We start from the raw sequence: 10,787 nt of genomic DNA, 5'->3' as shown, positions 1-10,787 counted from the left end.
AGATCAAATATCGTGTGTAAGCATTATATTAAGTGTTATTTTACCATTGAGCTAATAAAAAGCTCGATGAGGCCAGATGCAACCATTATATTAAGTGCTGTTATAACCTGATTTGTTCACAAATATTCATATCTATAACTGTGCATCATCCAAATTTCTCTTGTATTCGTTACAAAAACTGAGTCTTCAGGAACATGTAAGTTCACATGGCGGCAGATGTACTTTCTTACTTACGTTGCTTTTAACAACTAAAGCAACACACACTTTTAATTTGATTTATGTTTCCTCACTATTTAATTTGATTGAAGCATGTAAATCATTTTAGTTTCTTCAATCCAGAAGATATCTTAGTACATTTCATTAATGTACTCAGAAAATGCCATGGCACTGTTATATTCCAAGGATAACCTCATGATGTTGCTTAATGTAAGATTCTTGAAAATCTTGGCCTGGCAACAATAATGCCGGTATATCCAGTTACCAAATCAAGAAAAAACCATACATAATCAAGCATAAATAACAACAGTACGCGGGGGAAACTTACAAACAGGATCAACACCAATATTTTCCTCCACCATGAATGCGTTGACCGTCGTCTGCATGTTATTCTTGAGAAAATAGTCATAGATATATACATCAAGCCTGCAATTTATGGAACAACACAACACAACTGCAAGAGGATCTAATCAATAGCAAGTTAGAATAAACTTCAAAAGAGGCCAGCAAACAACATGGGATTTTTTTACTTGAGTTTACATTAACTATTTCCAAGAGGATCTAATCAGCAGCGATGACCTGTCGTGTGGGCAATGTCGACGACGAGGATGCGGGCGCCGAGATGACCTCCTCCAGGCGCGGCTCCGCCCCCTCCTCGCCCCCAGACAACCAGACCGGTGGGCATGGACGGGCTAGCCCCATTCTGTGGCGAGGCGTTGCATTTCCCAGATCAAATAGTTGGATGTGCAAATTTCCCTAAATACCGACAAAAATATGGTTAGCCAAGGTAGACAGAGGAATAAAGCATTCCATGTGTTGATGAAAGGAACATATGTTAGCCATAATCTTGACTTAGCGCGTGCATTAGCAAACGTGTGGCTGTGCCGTTGTGGAGAACCGCACGACCGGCGGACGTGGTGCATCTAGTTAGTTGTGATCCGTTGAGTGGATGAGGGCTGGACGTGCATGTAGGAATTAGTTGCATGCAGTTAGCGTCTAGTTGGTTAGTGGGTCGATGCTAATGGTGTGCGTGCGCCTGTGCTAGAATGGGTATAAAACCCCTTGTACTGATCGACGGAGTTGAGCCGAGAGGGCTGTGCAAAAATGTCGTGCTTGTGTGACCAAGGAGGAGAGCTCTTGGCAAAGCTGGTGCTGGTGTCTTCCTTGGCATGTGCGTGTGTATGTGTTGAGTTTTCTCATCATGTGTGTGTTCTTGAGAGAAACTACAAGTGAGAGTTGTGCGAGGAAGAAGAAGAAGCGGCGTTGCCGGAGGAGGCGGCGCCAACAATTGGTATTCAGAGCCACAAGGTTCGAGGGACGGCCGTGGCACGCGGTGGCGTCCGCGGCGAGCGCGGCCGACATGGAGGCATCAGCTGCAACGTGCGGCAAGCGCGTGGCGACGGCAACGCGCGGCGAGTCCACGGTTGTGCGGTGTGATGTCGTGCGCGCGAAGGGCATGGCGGTCGTGGAGACGAGGAGGTCGCGAAGAACCTTCGTGGTGGCGCAGAGGTCGCGACGGCTCGGCGCGACAACCGTGGAGGCGCGTGGCACGGAGACGCGGCGTGGCGGCGCACGGGACTGCGGGCTGCTGCAGCGGCAGCGAGCGGCGACTTGTGCCGGAGACACAATGGAGGCGTAGATGGCGACGAGGCGACGACGATGAGCCAGGGCCCCTGTCGGCAGGCCGTGCGCGAGGCCACGGCTTAGGGGGTGAGTGTTGGCTGGAATAAGCCGCGACGCCAGTGTCGGACGCGTCGGGCGTGTGTATGGGCGCGCGCCGGGCGTGTCAGGCGCGGCGGGACCGCGGTGTAGGCGTGTGTGGTCGGGCTTGTTGGGCGCGATGGTTTCGCGCGGGACGTGCGGGACACACGGGTGCAGTCGGACTCGTCGGGCGCGTTGGGTACGCGCGGGACATGCGGGACGCACTGGTGCGGTCAGGCTCGTCGGGCGTGCCGGTGCGTGCGGGACGCGCGGGGCGCAGAGGGGCGTGTGTCGCCAGTGGAGAAGGAGCTCGGCGTGTGTCGCTGGTATCGTGACGAAGCACGGTGTGACCGGCGTCGATGCGCCAGGTCGGGTCAGTGTGCTGGGTCACGGCCGTGACGACGACAACGACGCGAGCTGCATCAACTCCGGCAACGGCGGGCACATGGTACGTGGCAGCGAGCGCGGAGGCGCGTGATGACGTCGAGCGAAAGGGTTTAAGATGACGGTCGTCGACAAGGCGTGTCAAGATTAAGAGGAGAATTATTAGCCATAATCTTGACTTAGCACGTGCGTTAGGAAACGTGTGGCTGTACCGTTGTGGAGAACCGCACAACCGGCGGACGTGGTGCATCTAGTTAGTTGTGATCCGTTGAGTGGATGAGGGCTGGACGTGCATGTAAGAATTAGTTGCATGCAGTTAGTGTCTAGTTGGTTAGTAGGTCGATGCTAATGGTGTACGTGCGCCTGTGTTAGAATGGGTATAAAACCCCTTGTACTGATTGACGGAGTTGAGCCAAGAAGGCTGGGCAAAAATGTAGTGCTTGTGTGACCAAGGAGGAGAGCTCTTGGCAAAACTGGTACTGGTGTCTTCCTTGGCGTGTGCGTGTGTATGTATTGAGTTTTCTCATCATGTGTGTGTTCTTGAGAGAAACTACAAGTGAGAGTTGTGCGAGAAAGAAGAAGAAGCGGCGTTGCCGGAGACTTTTGTATATTTAATGCATACTTCCTTTCATTCTTAGACTGATCAAGTGAAAGTTGTGAGATAAAATATTTCTCCTGTGTAGACTCTTTAGCAACTATAACCTTCAAGGTAGACAATCAACATCTTTGCTTCTCAAAAGAGGCACGTAGTTGATTTGCTGCTGTACAAGGATAGTAATCTGAAACAATTATGCAGCACAAGATAAGTGCTAAGTCGACCATTGGTAGCGAATCTACCAGACTCGGGAGGATCAAATTATGTGATTTTACATGTGCATCATAGCCATCAAAGGAAAATAAAAGTCACCCAATGGAACCAAAATTTCACAAAGCTTAGTCAAGTTTTCCTATATTGCATATCCTCCCCCTGAAACAAAGAAAATAGTATTATAAGCTATGTAAAATACAACAAGGATAGCGGATGAATGAAACAAAAAAAAATTGCATCCCACCAAACAACACTATGTTATGTAGTATTTACTATAAAAGGCCATCTGCTCTAAATCCTGTGAGATATGGAGTGTGGTGGAAACATGCTGAACCAACATGAATAGGGTCCAAAATTAGATGCATACATCTTGAAGCACACACTGGAATTTTCAAATTGCCATCCAACCTCCGGAAACTCTTTGTGTCAAGAGAATTATACAACAAGACATGAAAAGGAATTGTAGGTTCAGACTAAATAATTACTAACCTTGGATTGTAGGTTCAGACCAAATAACCAAATAACTGACACACAAATATCAGTGGAATTAACTATAGTATACTCAACTACTATATAAAGAGATTTCAGATGCAGAACAACTACATAGTGCCCAGATTTGGTATCTTATCAATTGGTCCAAGTTTTTCATGTGGCAGCGCATCTCATTTTTACTCTCGTTGCAACAACAAAACAGAAGAATTTAATTTAATGCCCAGTCACAAAGTGTAAGCCTGAGCTAAAAGAATACCAAAAATAATAGGAAGGACAATTACTGCAATTTTTATACTTCAAAGTACCACAAATACACCTCAAACTCGGGTTGGTAGAACAATAAGATGAAACTAGTGCTATCCTAGATTTGATGCTTGTACAAGTTCAGTTAAAAGTGGTTTCACACCAACCGACGTACTAATATACAATAAAAATAGTAGAAGAAAACAATGCAAGGATAGAACTTGGCTTCCCCCAGTTAACTCGTTGCAGTTTCAGTGGGTGGTGGCTTCCACTGTAACTCTGAACCTCTATTACTCTTTGGGGCAACTCCATTTGAGAGAAGTGCATATTACACCTCCCAACTCTAGCCCTAATCTAATATACACCCCCCAACTCTAATACCGTCTAATATACACCCCCAACTCTCAAAACCGGCCATAATTCAACCCTCCCCTCCCCGTTGACCGGTTTTGACCCAGTTTGACCGATTTTGACTAAGTGAACAGTAAAAATAAAATTTTAAAAACCAAAAATACTTTTTAAAATTCAAAAAAGTTTCAAGTTTTTTTCACCGTGTGAATAGTAAATTAAGAAAAAATCACCTTTTCAGCATGTTTGGACACTTGAGTAAATTCGAGATGTCCGTAAATTCGATTTGTTTTTTCAAATTTTCAGCTTGGTGAACAGTAAAATCGATTTTTTTAAAACCCTTTTTTTGCATGGATGATGTTTGAGCGCATGGTGATTTTTTTGGATTTTTTTCCCGAATTACTGTTCACCATACTGAAAATTTTGAATTTTTTTCGAATTTACGGACATCTCAAATTTACTCAGGTGTCCAAACATGCTGAAAAGGTTATTTTTTTTAATTTACTGTTCGCGCGGTGAAAAAACTTGGAACTTTTTTGAATTTTTTCAAAAGAAAATTGTTTTTAAAATTTTTATTTTTACTGTTCACTCAGTCAAAACCGGTCAAACTGGGTCAAAACCGGTCAATAGGGAGGGGAGGGTTGAATTCTAGCCGGTTTTGAGAGTTGGGGGTGTATTTTAAACAGTATTGGAGTTGAGGGGTGTATATTAGACTAGGGCTAAAGTTGTGGGGTGTAATATGCACTTATCTCAATCCATTTCAGTAAATCTTGACCTTGCGGGATGGTATATCTAACTTGGAAGATACTCCACAAGCTGAAACGTTCTTCTTCTCGCTGTCACTTGACAATGTCAGTTTGACATTCACTTGTCTAAAGTCACATGCTAATCATGTAGCAATCCTGAATGTGCAACATGCAACACACCATGTTGTTCTCTAACTCCATGAAAAACAGGAAAGGATCTTGTACCCCGATATTATCCTCATATGATTATACTGACCAGTAGTCACTTATTTCTGCCAAACTTGCAATATTGTATGTTATGGTAGCAAAACCAGTAATAATATTCCCACATATAACACGAATACATGAAAGAGCTTTATTTTCTCATACATTATTCTGCTTGATCAAATACAAAAAAAACAGGAATTGTGTGTCCACTCAAAGTTTACCTAGAGCACATAGAGAATGTCATTTTACTCTTAATGACACTTTAAATGATTGATGATAAATGGTACTACAAACATGTTTACAACAGAATAGAGCTTATCATGATGTCATGTGAAGTGTTTTTCTTCACTTCCTCCGTTCTCTTGTCAGTACAAGTTTCAAGATCCGTCATGAAAGAGATACAAGGCAGACCTGTTTCCACTGCTTCTAGAGGTATCTCTTCTTGTGTCATACATTTTTCTTCTCCCTATTTTCTCTTATTAATTGGGTGGACCATTAGGAGAAGCGGTGAGAAATTTGATCGGAATGAATAGAAGATCAAGGAAAGCTACAACAATGAATAAATCAATTTGAAAGATTGGAAGGAGCAGAAGGAGGGATTTCACATCCTCACCAAAATTACTGTCGAATTCATGAACAACATCATGTGCTTCCCGGTAGTTATAATCCTATGCTTCACGTGAGAAAGAATACCATTAACCTGAAGGAGAAGTCCAGCCCCTGAATGACCACCCAAAAAAGACCTTCAGAAATATGGATCAGACCAGGAGCACATTGGTTCCTCTATTGGACAGTAATGTCATCAGCACATTCAGATCCGCACCAAGTCATTTCCATTCTTCTCAAAATATCACTATAACAAACTAATGAATTAAGCGTAAGAACTTTTTTTTCCAACTAAATAGCACAAACTAATGAAAATATGAACACAATTCTGTTATTTATCCATCATTTCTCAACTTTGAAAAACAAAATCAAATCAGACAACAGTATTGCAACAATTGGAGACAACACAACATGCGAAATAAGGGTAGAGAGATGCGTGAGTAGTCTGGCCCACACCAAATGGCAGCCTTTCTCACTTCTCTGGTGTCGCTAAGCGCACACTATCATACTGATAATTACTGAAGCAGCATGTAAACGTAGATTACAAGTAAATTCCTATTTAACAGAGTATAGTGTGCACCACATTACTTCATAGCCATTGTGAAATGAGCAAGCGAAAAGAGCATTTGACTACGTCACCCCCGCTATGGACAGCTAGGTCCTGCATATTGGCCTTTCTTACTTTGTTTCCGAAACCAGAATATGCGAGTAAACTTTATAACCTCTTCTGTTCATGAAGTTCTGCTCTTAAATAAAAATCGTCCAGGAGTGTATATGTGAAAGCAAATAAGATTGCTAATACATACTATTGCAAGAAGAAAGAAGATAAGTGTGCATATACAGGACAAAAGAAGAAAATGTTTAACGTCGGGGCTATCATATTAACATACCAGCTCCATCAACTGTTATTTCTAATTGGGTAAATTTGGTACCGAACTTTTATAAACCAGCCGTTCGTACCTCAAAATTAAGCATCCCTCTATTTATCACTCTTCCATGATTCAAATTCTGTAAAGACCATCATCTCTTCCTCTGACAAGATTTCTCAAAAGATGTGACTATAACTGAAGAAATGAGAAGATTTGTTAAGTAGTGGAGATTGTACTACCAAGCAAGCAAAAAAAAGAGTTTGATGTTCAGATCGTTTCAGTACATTCAGGCAACCCCTCTTAAGCTTGCCTAAAAAACCTTTTTAAGCTTGGTACAAACAAATGCATTGATTTTGAAAGAGCAAACCTTTCTGCATCAAAGATGATTTTTTTCAGGTGCGACAGGGAACACTTGCTAGTGTCCAACACAACCTATGTCAGGTCTGCACAACACACCTATCCAGGGAACACAGAAGTAACCTGTAAAATGAATGCACGACCATACTGGGAACAGCTCCACGCGTGTTGTTGCCGTGGCCGCACATAACTCCATTGACTCGACGCCCTCAACCCACGGGGATCCCTGCAAGTAGAACCATAAGAAGAGTACTGTTCTCTGAAATATGTGCATCCGACGGAAATTAGTAGGGTCAAACAACTGCTTGTAAAATCCCTAGGACCCGAAAACAAAAACCACATCGCCTGGCCAGCGGCGGTGTATCCCTCGTCGTTGAGCGCTAGCCGACAATCAGGTATGCGGGAGGGGAGGCGGCGAGTCCAGCGCCCCGGCGTCTTCCCACGCCGCGAAAGATCAATTGGCTTGATCTAGGGCTGCATCCGCTCTGCTCTCACCGGCAACAACGAGTTATATTAAGGCCGTTTCGCTCGAGAGAAGGAAAAAATGACACTGACCATGCTGGTAGCCGTTCCACCTGGAGGAGGGCGAGGCGCGACGACGACGGTAGCAGGAAGGAGGGATGGCGGTGGCGCGTGGGGGCAGGGAGTGAGAGCGCAGCGGTGGGGAGGCGTCGAGGGCTCGAGGCAGGTCGGGGAGGAGCAGTTGACGTCCGAGTGGATCGTGGGATTGGCTTCAATGTTGTCGATGGTGGAGGGGAGTGGAGGCGTGATCGGGTATGGTGGAGGGGAGTGGACGCGGCTCGGCTGGGCGCGGCGGCCCGTGTGGACGGGGCGGACCGGGTGGCGCGCCGGCGGCTCGGCTGGGCGCGGCGTCCCGTGGACGGGGCTGCGAGGGGGCGGACCCGGCGGCGCGTGGACGTGGCGGCCCGAGCGCCTGGAGCGTGGGCGCGGCGGTCCGACGGCCGTGCAGACGGTGGCTGGTGGGGGAGGATGTGGGGGACGAGGTGGGGGCGATGGCAAAAACTGCCCGAGGGCGTGGTCGCGGGAGGGTTCGGAATTGTTTTTTATTTTACGGAACGTGTTTCTGTGGATGGTAACCCAATGACATGATGAATAATTAAAGTATAAAATGCATTTGGTGTTTTGAAAGGATGTAAATCATTAGATTGCAGATTTGGATGGATATAATGATTTGATTCTTCGCCTTTTCGTACTTTTATAGTGGTATAGTAGATAAGCACTAAAGCTTGCAAACAGTGGTCAGTTTAGGCAGTATGGAATAAAGAGAACCATCCCATAGCAGGTTATATTACTCACATGTTTAATAAGAGAACCACCCCATAGCAGGTTGTCACCCTTTGAGCGAGTAACTGAAGGAAAAAAGGAAACAGTGGTCAGTTTAGGCAGTGTAGAATCAGTAAGACTTGGATTTAAATTATGTAACAATATATACCTTAGCGTGGCATTGCTCTGAAAAACAACATCAGGAGTGTCAAGAACAGCAGCCTGCACATAATTATTAGTCCTTTGCTGGCTGACTCACTATATATTGAACTAATCTGAGTGTAATTCGTCTAGCAGGCCACCTTACCTTGATGAAATTGATGTAGGAGTCAAACCCTTTGTCGTGGCAGCCTGCACATAATTATTCGTCTAGCCGGCAGCAACCCCAGGCTGTGGCCGTGGAAGAAGAGGGAGCCCAGGTCGGCGGCGCGAGTTGAAGGGAGAGGACCACGCCGGGGCCTGGATCCGCCGATCCTTCTCGCCTTCCGGCTCCTGCGGCGAGCGGCGAGTGGCTCCCGCGGGCGGCGGCTGCAGCGGCGAGCGGCTCCCGCGGCTGCTCGGGCGGCGGCTCCAGCAGCGAGCGGCTCCTACGGAGGCTCCCGCGGCGAAGGGCGGATAATGGCTGCCGGAGTTTGCGGGGCGGCGAACGGCGCGGGAGGAGGAGGGGGAAGTCGTGCACGCAGGGGCGAGTATCGTGCGAAGAGGGACGTCGGAGAGGGCATGAGGAGGGGGGTCATCGCCGGGAGAACCACATCGTCGTGAGGTGGAGAGCCAGACTGGGGATTGGGGTGCGGCGGCGGGTGCGGCTGGAGGCGGGGAGACGAGGGGTAGCTAGGGTTCGAGGGAGGGAGGGAGCATCGTTCGTCTAAGTTTTTCACGTTACGTGCGAGGGGCCTTGTCCTGGTTAAATTTCGTAGGTTATTTTTCGTAGATTTTTTTAGGACAAAAAAACCGGTGAAGATAGGACGAAAATTAACCGACGAAGACTACCAACTGCTTCATTAGAAATAGAGATGGAATTATATAAAAGGGTGAAAACGAATACACACTTCATATAATGTTGGAAGGATTACACGACATGGGAACGAGTATATATCTACTAACTAGGTAACCAAACAAGGCACCCTCACTACATCTCACTAATAAAGCATTCTTAGATCATATGGTTAAATGAAATAAGAGAGTTTGTTTTAATATACCATAGCCGCATTTTGTATTTCAATGCAGCAGCATATAAAAGTTATCATTTTTAATACACCAACATTGATGAATTAGATTACTCCGGTAAGCAAATAAGATAGTCTTAGTAATATATATAACTGATTATTTGAAGAAAATAAATTTCTATAGTTGAAATTACAAAATAAAATCTAGCCGCGTAAATGCACGGGTAACCCCGCTAGTTTAAATTAAAAATCACTCAAACAATAAAAGTTTTCCAATATTAAAATTAAAATGTTTGAAGTGAGCCAAATAATTCAAAACAAACAGCGGTGGAGAAACCACTCCTTTATAAATTGTTAAATGCTCCGATATAAAAAAACAATTGATTAAATGCCTTTTACAATTAATAAGATATAAAACCACATTATTTAGTTGCCAAAAATTAATGGGGCAGTGGATTATTTGTTAATACTAATTAGGTGCTAGTTGTAGTTTTTCTAAAACTAAATAAATGAAAAGATAAATTAAAACAATAAAAGAAAAAGAACACAAACAAAAAAAATGAAAAGGAAGCCCCCCTGGCTGGGCCAAGAGGCCCAGCCGGCCAGCACCGGCCCCCTAGCTGAAACGGCCCACTCCGACCCCTTGCATAACCCTCCTCCTCTGAACTGAACCCTAGCACCGTTCCCACATTACCCCACTCCCCCTCCCCCACGATCTGGATCGGGATCGCCTCGATCCGCCATGCGACACGACGACGGCGCCCGTCGCCGGCGCCGCCCTGCTGCCGTCGCCTCGTCTCCCTCCGCGCGCCTCCCCCTCTGCCCCCCGATTGGATTGGGGGGGGGGGGTCGAACCGCCGCCGCCGCCCGGAACGCCACCGTCGCGACCTGCCTCGTCGATGGCCACCTCGCCGGACTGCCTCCTCGACGTCGTCGTCCCCGTCTACCTCCCCACGCTCCGCTGCCCTTGACCCTACGACTCCGCGGTGAGGCCACCGGCCTCTCTTCCTCTGCTCCTCTCGCCGTCTCGCGGTCGTGCATGCGCCGCTCGGTGCTCGTGCTCGCGGTGAGCACGCGCGCACCTGCCGCACCCGCGCATCGCCGGCACGCCAGCCTTGCTTCGCTGTCGAGGCCGTCCGCACGCCGCTCGCCTCCCATGCCACTTACCCGCTGTGGCGCGCCTGCTCTGCTCCCGACGCTCACTCGCCCGGGGCACGCGGTGACCTCCCGAGCCACTGCTGCTGGCGCCGCGCCCGCTCCTTCCTTCGCTGCTGCCCCGCCAGCCGCTACATCCCCTCGCGCCGTCGCTTGCCCCGTGACCGGCGCCCGCCACCGCAGTCGTCCCTCCGCCGCCTTCCTT

General features: G+C 47.0%; 1 long non-coding RNA gene across 8 annotated transcripts; it reads right to left on the bottom strand.

The window, feature by feature from the left end:
• Nucleotides 1-5,283: 5,283 nt before the first annotated feature.
• On the bottom strand, nucleotides 5,284-9,058 carry LOC125522597 (uncharacterized). Of its 8 annotated transcripts, none has more exons than XR_015601554.1 (5): nucleotides 8,569-9,058; nucleotides 8,431-8,483; nucleotides 7,101-8,347; nucleotides 6,712-6,815; nucleotides 5,284-6,008 (listed from the first exon to the last, which is right to left on the bottom strand). It is a non-coding gene; the product is annotated as an uncharacterized LOC125522597 (long non-coding RNA). The 8 variants fall into 8 exon arrangements; XR_015601553.1 differs by having other exon boundaries at nucleotides 5,284-5,865; XR_015601551.1 differs by having other exon boundaries at nucleotides 6,712-8,347.
• Between the last annotated feature and the right edge of the window lie 1,729 nt (nucleotides 9,059-10,787).

This window comes from Triticum urartu, chromosome 4A (assembly GCF_056163025.1).
Source record: "Triticum urartu cultivar PI428250 chromosome 4A, HENAU_Tu73, whole genome shotgun sequence".
NCBI lineage: Eukaryota > Viridiplantae > Streptophyta > Magnoliopsida > Poales > Poaceae > Triticum > Triticum urartu.
This window is presented reverse-complemented; position numbering and strand designations above follow the sequence as displayed.